Source organism: Tiliqua scincoides, chromosome 3 (genome assembly GCF_035046505.1).
Source record: "Tiliqua scincoides isolate rTilSci1 chromosome 3, rTilSci1.hap2, whole genome shotgun sequence".
Lineage (NCBI taxonomy): Eukaryota > Metazoa > Chordata > Lepidosauria > Squamata > Scincidae > Tiliqua > Tiliqua scincoides.
Genome location: NC_089823.1, coordinates 213,543,050 through 213,555,372, shown reverse-complemented (window position 1 = coordinate 213,555,372; position 12,323 = coordinate 213,543,050). Strand labels below are relative to the sequence as shown.

Below are 12,323 nucleotides of genomic sequence, written 5' to 3'. Positions count from 1 at the left end.
TCCGGTTTTTTGGCCATAACTTTTGAAAGAAAGGAGCGATTTCACTCTGGTGTTTTGCGTTGCATTCCGCTGGACATTCCTCATCCAACGGTGTATGACACGATGGGGTGGCTCTGAAAGCTGCCAAGTTAGCGTGTCCTCCCCCCAGGGCGCGTCACCCCCCACCCGCCCAAACCCCGCACACCCCCCTAGCAACACCAGTGTGTGTATGGCAAGAATTCTGATTGCAGATATTTTGCCCCAGGCAGACTCTACAGCCAGATACCCAACTGGAACTTCTTTCACAGTATGTACACCCCCCCAAAGTAAAGGGGGGAATTCCATGTCATCATGCATTGATGCTGCATCTGTTTCATGTTTCTCCCCCACTCTTCTGACTACTCAGGATTATCACTTGCGTCTCTGCTATTTCTGCTATCAACTGTGTTGCCTAATCATCCCTTCCTTTTGCAAAAGTTACCAGCCAATCACAGCAAAGTTATTTTCCTTCAGTCCAGGACAATTTTCAGCTTAGCAGCTTTGCTGATTGGCATTTGTGCCCGGTGAGTTTAATACAGGTAAAATGTGTATTAAATCAACACTACATAGAACTTAAACATGTCCACTTCTTATCTCAGAGGTAGATGTGATTAAGCTAGCGCAGCCACAATGCAGCCATGTTCCCTTACTTGGGCCTCCCCTACTGCAGGATGCATCGTTTGCCTCTGCAGTGCTTGGTGTGGCTGCCCCAGTGCTGGAAAACTGGATAGGTTTTGGCCCTAAGTAGATCTGCAACAATATAAGAACATAAGAACATAAGAACAGCCCCACTGGATCAGGCCATAGGCCCATCTAGTCCAGCTTCCTGTATCTCACAGCGGCCCACCAAATGCCCCAGGGACCACACCAGATAACAAGAGACCTCGTCCTGGTGCTCTCCCCTACATCTGGCATTCTGACTTAACCCATTCCTAAAATCAGGAGGTTGCACATACACATCATGGCTTGTACCCCATAATGGATTTTTCCTCCAGAAACTCGTCCAATCCCCTTTTAAAGGCGTCTAGGCTAGACGCCAGCACCACATCCTGTGGCAAGGAGTTCCACAGACCGACCACGCGCTGAGTAAAGAAATATTTTCTTTTGTCTGTCCTAACCCGCCCAACACTCAATTTTAGTGGATGTCCCCTGGTTCTGGTATTATGTGAGAGTGTAAAGAGCATCTCCCTATCCACTCTGTCCATCCCCTGCATAATTTTGTATGTCTCAATCATGTCCCCCCTCAAGCGTCTCTTTTCTAGGCTGAAGAGGCCCAAACGCCGTAGCCTTTCCTCATAAGGAAGGTGCCCCAGCCCCGTAATCAGCTTAGTCGCTCTCTTTTGCACCTTTTCCATTTCCACTATGTCTTTTTTGAGATGCGGCGACCAGAACTGGACACAATACTCCAGGTGTGGCCTTACCATCGATTTGTACAACGGCATTATAATATTAGCCGTTTTGTTCTCAATACCCTTCCTAATGATCCCAAGCATAGAATTGGCCTTCTTCACTGCCGCCGCACATTGGGTCGACACTTTCATCGACCTGTCCACCACCACCCCAAGATCTCTCTCCTGATCTGTCACAGACAGCTCAGAACCCATCAGCCTATATCTAAAGTTTTGATTTTTTGCCCCAATGTGCATGACTTTACACTTACTGACATTGAAGCGCATCTGCCATTTTGCTGCCCATTCTGCCAGTCTGGAGAGATCCTTCTGGAGCTCCTCACAATCACTTCTGGTCTTTACCACTCGGAAAAGTTTGGTGTCGTCTGCAAACTTAGCCACTTCACTGCTCAACCCTGTCTCCAGGTCATTTATGAAGAGGTTGAAAAGCACCGGTCCCAGGACAGATCCTTGGGGCACACCGCTTTTCACCTCTCTCCATTGTGAAAATTGCCCATTGACACCCACTCTCTGCTTCCTGGCCTCCAACCAGTTCTCAATCCAGGAGAGGACCTGTCCTCTAATTCCCTGACTGTGGAGTTTTTTCAGTAGCCTTTGGTGAGGGACCGTGTCAAACGCCTTCTGAAAGTCCAGATATATAATGTCCACGGGTTCTCCCGCATCCACATGCCTGTTGACCTTTTCAAAGAATTCTATAAGGTTCGTGAGGCAAGACTTACCCTTACAGAAGCCATGCTGACTCTCCCTCAGCAAGGCCTGTTTGTCTATGTGTTTTGAGATCCTATCTTTGATGAGGCATTCCACCATCTTACCCGGTATGGATGTTAGGCTGACCGGCCTATAGTTTCCCGGGTCCCCCCTCTTTCCCTTTTTAAAAATAGGCGTGACATTTGCTCTCCTCCAATCTTCTGGTACCGTGGCTGTTTTGAGGGACAAGTTGCATACCTTAGTCAAGAGATCTGCAACTTCATTCTTCAATTCCTTAATAACCCTTGGGTGTATGCCATCAGGGCCCGGTGACTTATTGATCTTTAATTTATCAATGAGGTCTGAAACATCTTCTCTTTTAACCTCTATCTGACTTAACTCCTCGGTTAGGAGGGGCCGTTTGGGCAGCGGTATCTGCCCGAGGTCTTCTGCCGTGAAGACAGATGCAAAGAACTCATTTAATTTCTCTGCCATCTCTAAGTCTCCTTTTATCTCCCCTTTCCCTCCCTCACCATCCAGAGGGCCAACCGCTTCTCTGGCGGGTTTCCTGCTTCTAACATATTTGAAGAAGCTTTTATTATTCCCCTTAATGTTGCTGGCCATGCGTTCCTCATAGTCTCGCTTGGCCTCCCCTATCACCTTCTTACATTTCTTTTGCCACAGTTTATGTTCCTTTTTATTCTCTTCATTAGGGCAAGACTTCCATTTACGGAAGGAAGCTTCCTTGCCCTTCACAGCCTCTATACTGTCTATACTATACTATACACACTATAGTATGTAGTGTAACCTGCAGTGTGACCCTATATAAGTCCCGCTGTTTTCAATGGAGCATAATTCCAAATAAATGTGCATATATTACACAGAGATGAGTAAGGAAGCTACATGTGTCAATCGCCTATGGACGAATTAGTTCCATTTTGGAGATGGTGGACCAAGCTTTGTTTGAACCTGCCTGGACATCATTCTAGGGCCTATTTTTAATGAAGGAAAACTTTGCATAGCAATGTCAGAAATAGGAGCCTGAACATAAGAACATAAGAACAGCCCCACTGGATCAGGCCATAGGCCCATCTAGTCCAGCTTCCTGTATCTCACAGCGGCCCACCAAATGCCCCAGGGAGCACACAAGATAAGAAGGGACCTCATCCTGGTGCCCTCCCTTGCATCTGGCATTCTGACATAACCCATTTCTAAAATCAGGAGGTTGCGCATACACATCATGGCTTGTACCCCATAATGGATTTTTCCTCCAGAAACTTGTCCAATCCCCTTTTAAAGGCATCTAGGCTAGATGCCAGCACCACATCCTGTGGCAAGGAGTTCCACAGACCAACCACACGCTGAGTAAAGAAATATTTTCTTTTGTCTGTCCTAACCCGCCCAACACTCATTTTTTAGTGGATGTCCCCTGGTTCTGGTATTATGTGAGAGTGTAAAGAGCATCTCCCTATCCACTCTGTCCATCCCCTGCATAATCCCCTGAAAGCCTGTATCAAATCTTGTGCAATTTTGCAACATGGAGCAACTTATTGGATCATTCCTGCATGTCATGTAAATACAATGTAGATCTTTTGCCAACAATCATACTGCTTGTTCTTCTGCTCTGTTTACATTGGGTAAAATAGGATCTACATCTTAGTGGAATCAGATCCCATTCCTTCCAGAGAGCTGAAGGTGGTTTGATAGAGGCACTGAATGTGGCATGTGCACTCATCTCCTGTCATCTCTGTTCAAAAGTTTTGCAGATTGAGTGTATGAAGCTTTCTTATATCAAGTCAGACCATTAGTCAACCCAGCTCTATACTGTCTACAGTGACTGGCACCAGTTCTCCAGGATTTCAGATGTGGGTCTTTCCCAGCCCCACCTAGAGATTAAAGGGAGTGAACCTGGAAACTTCTAGATGTAAAGTATGTGCTCTACTCCTGAACTCATATTCACTGGGTGGGGCTTCCCTATAGATTTACATAATGCTTCAGAAACCCAAGAAACCTGTTTGACCAGTGATGGCAGTAATTGTTTTCTTGTGGTGGTCTCCCTGCACATTTATGAGCATGGGGAGGAAAGGGGAGTGGGACTAAACCTAGCCTGCTGGTCCTGTAAGCTACACTGCCTGCTGATCTGTTTCCAGGACCAATTCAAGGTGCTGGTTTTGACCTTTAAAGGTCTATAGTATAGATACAGTGTGTTTCTCAAACTGTGGGTTGCAACCCACTAGGTGGGTTGCAAGCCAATTTTAGGTGGGTCCTCATTCACTTAAATGTGTATTTTATTTTTAATTGCATTAGACTTGTTGCTACCATGGTATATGACAGCATTTGAGGAAATGTTATAGATCTGTACTTTGAACAGGCTGCTATGTATATGCTTTTAACAATGATAGTCAATGGGGCTTACTCCTGGGTAAGTATGGATAGGATTGCAGCCTTTGGGTTGTTTGGGGCTAGTTTTTCAAAACAGATCAGCAACTGCTTGGGTTAAGAGGGTTGCTCTTTATTTTAAATAAATTTTTAAACTTATTGTTAAGTTTTAATTTACCTAGGGTGCAATCCTAATCAACTTTCCTGCACTGACCTAGCCACAGTGCAGTCCCAAGGGAAGGTAACAAACATGCCCTTACCTTGAGGAGGCTCCTTTGACTGTCTCCTCATTGCAGGATGCAGTGCACGCCACATTGGCACAGCTATGTCAACGCTGGAAGGTTTTTTTTAGGATTGTGCCTTTAATTAGATTTGATTTTGCCATATGAGGGGTATTAAAAATTTTTCCTGCTTGATGATGTCACTTCTGCTCATAACATCACTTCCAGGTTAATGTCATCACTTCTGGTGGGTCCCAACAGATTGTCATTCTAAAAAGTGGGTCCCAAGGCTCAAAAGTTTGAGAACCACTGCTCTATACAACTTGACACCAGGATGTTGGAGAAACTGCCTTCTTCCATGTGAACTGACTCATCCTGTAAAGCCAGTAGAGAGAGACCTGCTGTGTGGGCCCTCTCTGGAAGAGGCCAGGTTGATATCAACAAGGAGCAGGTCCTTCTATGTGGCTGTGTCTTTATTATGGAACTTTCTCCCAGTGGGATTAAGAACTGCCCCTGCCCTGTCAGCCTTCTCGCAAAGGCTGAAAACTTTCCTTTTCCACCTGGCTTTCCTTTCCTAGTTAGTTGCTTTTCTGCACTTTGTATTTTGTTTCCATGTTTTTTTTGCACAGTCCCCTATGAGCCTTTTACGATTATCGTACTTTATATTTTGTTCTAATTATATTTCGTTTGCATACACCTTGAGTGCTCAATTTATTTGGAAGGAAAGGTGGAATAGAAGTACTTTAAATAAATTTTTTTTATTAGAACGTTATTATTAATATTTATTAAAATAAATAACCCCCCTGGCCCTGCCTGACATTGACATGTACACTGGGATTTGACAGCTCTGCATTTTCTTCCAGATGTGAGACCCCACTCACCCTAGTTTCCCAGTTGTATGGAGTCTACTGGCAGGGCCCCTTTCTCATGAAAGCCGAATGCACAGTCACTATGGGTGCATATGCAGGAGAATGCATCAGAACTGGGGCCAAAGGGCAGTTCCACCCACTCTCCTCTCATTCCACAAACAGGGGGAGATTAATGTAACAAGAGTCCTAATGGGCCAAAACAAATGGGAATGTACTCTGCAACAGCAGTGTTTGTCTTGTACCAGCTTCAGCCCCATTAAAAATAATGGTCCCCAGTCTTGAGCACACTTAATCTTTCTAAGTGTGCAGATGCCCTGAACTGATGGTGTTTGTAAAGACCTTGAACCAGGTTTACTAATAAGGTACTCAAGCAAAGTCAATACGATAATATATCTTGAAGTCAGGCAGCCTTCTTGGGAAATCCTGGACTTTGCTGCTTCTCCCGCTCCCCCATGCTGAAAAATCTGTATTTTGAAAAGCCAGGCAGCAAACACTTAGGGATAATGTTAAAATTGTTTCATGAAATGTTAATGACTGTATTAGACCTGTTAAGAGAGCAGAGATGCCAGTCTGTACTGTATTAAGCACTTAATGCCAGTATGGCTTATATTCAGGAAGGCCATTTGGGCAGCTAAAAGAGCACTGCTTGAATGATCAGAAAGTGGAGGAGTTTTCAGTGAAGGAGAAACTGGGAAGAGGTTCAGACCAACCTACACATTATATTTACCACTTGACAACGTGCTTTAAAACTTACCTTTACTTGCATGGAACAGCCACCTGAGGCCAACTTTTGGGTTAGACCTACACTACAGAGAGAGAGAGAGAGAGAGAGAGAGAGAGAGAGAGAGAGAGAGAGAGGATATTTCACCCTTTAAGTCCATGCCATTTTTCTGCCCAAAATCATGCCCCCCCAATTTATATTTTCAAGTGCCATTTGCTAAAATGGCACTTGAAGGGTTAAACAACCTCTTCAGGGCTGTGATTTTCATTAGGGGAAAACTGTGTGGCAGAAAAGAACAAAATACATAATAAGAAGAGCCCTGCTGGATCAGGCCAAAGGCCCAACCTAGTCCAGCTTCCTGTATCTCACAGTGGCACCCCAGGTGCTTCAGGAAGCACACAAGACACTTGCATCTTGCTGCCACTCCCCAGCATCTGGCATTCTGTTTATCCTCACACCAGACTACAGCTTGGGTTTAACTTGGGCCACTTTATTAATCACAAATTACCGATTTTTAAAACATGAAGCCTACTGAACACACCGTCCTTCCTTCACTAGTCTGGGGTAGGCAAAAAACTGCCATCCACGGCCAATTCGGATGACAGCCCTCATGATGAGCAACCAGCTAATCTCAGACTGTACATACACATCATGATTTGTAACCTGTGATGGAGTTTTTTTTTCCTAAAAATCTGTCCAATCCCCTTTTAAAGGCATCTAGGCCAGATACCATCACAACATCTTGTGGCAAGGAGTTCCACAGACTAATAAAATACTGGGTAAAGAAATATTTTCTTTTGTCTGTTCTAACTTTCCTGACACTCAGTTTGGTGGATGTCCCCTAGTTCTGGTGTTGCGTGAGAAGGAAAAGAGCGTCCCTCTATCCAATCCCTGCATAATTTTGTACATTTTAGGGTGCAATCCTAACCCCTTATGTCAGTGCTTTCCAGCACTGACATAAGGGCAATGCAGCTTTAAGGTAAGGGAACAAACATTCCCTTACTTTGAGGAGGACTCTGTGGGTGACAGCCAACTGCAGGATGAAGCACATGTCCCATTGGCACCACTATGCCAGTGCTGGAAAGCACTGACATAAGGGGTTAGGATTGCGTCCTTAGTCATGTCCTACCTCACATGTCTCTTTTCTAGATTGAAGAGCCCCGAACGCTGTAGCCTTTCCTCATAAGGAAGGAGCCCCAGCCCAGTAATCATTTTAGTTGGTCTCTTCTGCACCTTTTCTAGTTTCACTATGTCCTTTTTGAAATATGGTGACCAGAACTGTATGCGATACTCCAGCTGTGACCTTTCAATTGATTTGTACAATGGCATTATAATTTAGGATTGGGCTGTTAATTCCTTAGTCAGGAGGGGCTGTTCATATTGGACCCTCTGTGTTAGCTGCAGTGACTGTCAGTACAGCAGTTCCCCATGATCTTAGATGTGGGCCTCTTCCAGCCCAACCTAGAAATTAAAGGGACTACTAATTCTAGGAACATTTAGATGAAAGTATGTGCTCTACCCTTGAGCTGGGGGTGCGGTTTCACTATGGAAGGACAAAAATTCCCTTACCTGGGGAAGTCGTCTGGGTTTACCTCCCTACAGGATACAATATGAGCTCTAATGGCATGGCTGCATCTGGGGGGAGGGGTTAGATAGGAATGGACTGCTAATCATTAGTTACATGTCCTCTCTGATACTCATACACTATTTTGACATGCTCTACTGCATTCTGCCCTACTTATTTTTGCAGTTCAATTGACCTGTCAGCAAAGGGCCATTCTGTGGATCTGATTCATTACCCTAACAAGAGAGCACTATCAAAGGAATTCCCTCTGTATGAAGTGTACACATTTGTTTACAACTCTGTCTTTAAGCACTACCAGGGTAAATAAACTGACATTGGGGCAAGCATTATGAATGAATTGATCTGCCAATATTTTCCTTACTCTAGATCTGCTGAAGAAATTATCTTCCACTTATCCTTTACATTAAGCCTAATGATTGCAAGCTGAGAAAGGGAAATTTGCTACTTTCAAGATGAATAGCATTGCAATTTTTTTCTGTAGTATTCTTATACATTAGGGCAGCAATCCTAGCTAATTGCATATACTTAAGACTGTTGATCTCAGCATTCACACACAGCTGAATGAAGGATTGAAGCGTAGCTGCCTTGCTGAAGGAGTTTGCCTGCCCAGTTCCATTGATGTTAATGGAGATGTACCAATTTACACTTGGTAAATATCTGCTTCTAATGTTTCTATTATGCTACTCATTAGTAGACTTGTTTCTGAAAATGAAATGATAATTTGGAGCCATTTATTTATATAAATGGGAAAACAGTGGGGCTGAAGATGGGCTATGAGAGCGTATTATCCTTTATGTGCCTATTAAAGATGCTTCCATGTTTTCTTGAATGGATGCTATCTTTGCACTTTGTTTTTAGTCTGAAATATTGACGAGCGTAAATTGTGCAGTATATTGCATTTGGCTTTTAGTACCAAGTAGAATAATAGGGACCAGAATTGCCAGGATCAGCATATAACAATAACAGCAAAGTATATATACAGTCTCATTTGCTGAGTTATTTCATTTTGCAGAGTGTGGTAGATACTGTAGTTCCTTATTGCCATGGCTGCATTACAACTTGTGTACAGGTATATATGGAATTTGAAGGAAAAATAAATGATGAAAAATAAGTGTATAATAATAATAATAATAATAATAATAATAATAATAATACTGGTATTTATATACCGCCTTTCTGGTCATTGGATTACTCCTCTGACTTTATTCAAGGCTGTTCACATAGGCAGGCTATCTCTAAACCCCCAAGGGGATTTTTACAATAATAATAATAATAATAATAATAATAATAATAATAATAATAATAATAAATACAGGTATTTATATACCGCCTTTCTTGGTCGTCAGATTTCTCCTCAGACTTTATTCAAGGCGGTTTACATAGGCAGGCTGATTAAATCCCCGTAGGGATTTTTACAATTGAAAGAAGGTTCTATCTTTCAAGAACCACAACAGTCCAGAAGTTTCACTCTGATCTGGTTTCACATTCTGGCCTCCATCCTCCCATGCTCAGAGCAGATGGAATAACTCGGTTCAGCTTGTCAGCTGCTTCAAGGTTGCACAGTGCCGGTGGCCTCGAACTGGCGACCTGTGGATGTTATCTTCAGGCAAATGGAGGCTCTACCCTCTAGACCAGACCTCCTGCCCTGATAATAACAGAAAGGTTCTATTTTTCAAGAACCGCACAACATTTTAGATGGATCTTTCACAGTCTAGTATCACTTCTGGCCCCTTGTTGCCTCCCACACTGACTGACAAGCAGCTCCTTCATCTCTCACTTGAAGGGCAGCCAAGATGCTTCGTCACTCACACTAAAGAGCAGGTGGAATAACTCAGCTCAGCTTGTCAGCTGCTTCAAGGTCTCACCATTCGCAGAGCTGCTGATGGCCTCAAACTGGCGATCTTCAGATGTTATCTTCGGGCTAATGGAGGCTCTACCCTCTAGACTAGACCTCCTGCTCTTTATAGTAGATATTATATAGTAGTATAATACCTACTATATCCTTTCCTGAAGGATGGATCCGTCAACAGCTATTATATCCAAAAGCTAAAATGAACGTCCATATTCAAGCATGAGAAGTGGTGTGATGTGGCTTTTGGTTAACTATTGTTTTGCTAAATAGTGTAGAATGGTTACTTGCTGGTTTCTCAGTGGTGCTAACAGTTGCGAAATACTGTTCAATTCTAGTTATCTGCTAGGCTTTGGTTCCTGGAAAACCTAGTAGATAGCAAATCACTGAGCCTATGGGAAAAATAGGGTTAAATTCCAGGTGACCCTCTTCACCATATACTTCATGAATTTTATGAACCTGAAAATTAATTTGAAGCATATGGGGATGGGTAATAGCGAGGGCTCATCAACATCTCCAACATCCAATGCTTCCTCCTCCGCACGGGATATTGTTGAAGGTTGCTGGCCCAACAACACCTCAGAGTTCAGCAGTGGGGTGGGGATTGCTTCAGTTGTCCCCCTCCTCTACTTGTCTCTTGGTTCCTTCTTTGGGCTTCCTAGAGTAGTCCTCAGGTAGCCTTCCAGAGTCCTCTCATCATCGGCCTCTCATCATCACTAGGGTTGTGAAGGTTCAACTGGAGTCCCCAAGATGGTGCCCAAGATAATAATAATACAGGTATTTATATACCACCTTTCTTGGTCATCAGATTTATCCTCAGACTTTATTCAAGCTGGTTTACAAAGGCAGGCTGTTCTAAATCCCCGTAGGGATTTTTACAGTTGAAGAAAGGTTCTATCTTTCAAGAACCAATACATTTCAGATGGATCTTTCTGATGTGGTATCACATTCTGGCCTCCTGTTTCCTCCCACACAAGCTGACAAGCAGCTCCTTCATCTCTCACATGGAGGGCAGCCAAGACGCTTCTTCGCTCACACCAAAGAGCAGGTGGAATAAGTCGGCTCAGCTTGATGATGATGGGGCAACTGTGGAAGCAACACAAATGTGTCCAAGGTTCTCCACGGACCAATACCAATGCTCATTTGATGAACCAAATCCAGGTAACTTTAAAAAAAATAAGTATAGTATACCTCAATCCCCTCCCCCATCAGCTGTATATAGGCATCTTTTCCTCTCCCCCTGTAGCAACTGTTACCCTGCAGATGCCCGATCTCATCTGCTCTTGGAAGCTAAGCAGGGTCAGGCCTGGTTAGTACTTGAATGGGTGACCACCTGGGAATACTGGGTGCTGTAGGCTTATACCATAGTCTTTCGAGACTGAAGGTTTCCAACTAGTGCACATCATTGGTGCTCCCTTCTGCTCTTGGGGAGGCCACTGTCTCTCTTCCTTCTCCCACAACCTCTCTTGCCTCTGCCTGCTTGGTCATAGCTGCACTGCCTCCCCGTTCTAAGTGCACTGGCACAGTATTTGCCGATAAGGAGAACAGAGTCACAGATAATGAGATGTAGGTGGCAATTCTGCCCTTTGTGGATAAGAGAATTTGTAGGTGGCGAATTTGTGTATAAAGAGAATTGACTGTAGTAGGATCTGCCTGTGTGTTTGAATGGAATTGAACCATGTCTTATACATATACAGCTTGGATGCACCTAGGCTGTATATGTGCAATGCAGGTTCCTGACTGAGTTGAGTCTATGCACATACACATTGTGGTTTGGCTAAATGAATACAGGAGGGGTGGAACCATCATGCACAATCCTACTCCCCCCCCCCCCCGCTACCTTTTATGTCTCAGTATATATGGAGTTGTGTGAAACAAGCTGTAATTGGAAGTAATGCATTTCGGACCTTCCAACACTGCTTGGTCATCAAACTGTGAAAACTGTGAAATCAGAGGCAAAAGTCATTTTCTTTTCATTTTGCAGTTCTCCAGAAATATCCAAACGTACTGATGTTCAGAATTCTCTCTCAATACATATAATTTTATTAGCTGAACGCTCCCTCCCAATACACAAATCAGATTCATGTGTGGAAGGCCTCAAAGTGTTGATACAAAGCTTTAGTGTGAGACAGAAATTCTTCCTGCAGAATAAGGAAAAGGCATCCACTATTGGTTGGAGGGTGGAGCACTGAGACATATTCTTCCCAAGAGGTTAACTCAGTGCCTCTCTGTCCTTTTTCTGAAAATATAAAAATAAATAGATATTTTTACTTGCCCAATGCTTTTATGGAAGGATTAAGGACGTCATTGATGCTGTGGTCACAGTGGATACTTGTGGTGTTTACAGAAAATATTTCTTGGGTTGTAGCTGAATGTAGTGCCAATTTTTATTTTTATGAAGGAGATGTTTATATTTCCTTGGTGACTTGATGTTCACAACTAGATGAGGAGAGACACCAGGAATGGATCTGAGGTGTGTGCCAGGAATGTATTTGTGAGTTGACTGATCTGCACAACTACGATCTTCTGATACAGGCTTTGCTAGGATGAATCATATTTGTCCTGGCACAACCATTAAAGGAATG

At 43.6% G+C, this 12,323-nt stretch overlaps 1 pseudogene; it reads left to right on the top strand.

Annotated features, from left to right (window-relative positions):
* The first annotated feature begins 10,976 nt into the window (after positions 1–10,976).
* On the top strand, positions 10,977–11,096 carry LOC136646243 (5S ribosomal RNA; annotated as a pseudogene).
* The last annotated feature ends 1,227 nt before the right edge of the window (positions 11,097–12,323 follow it).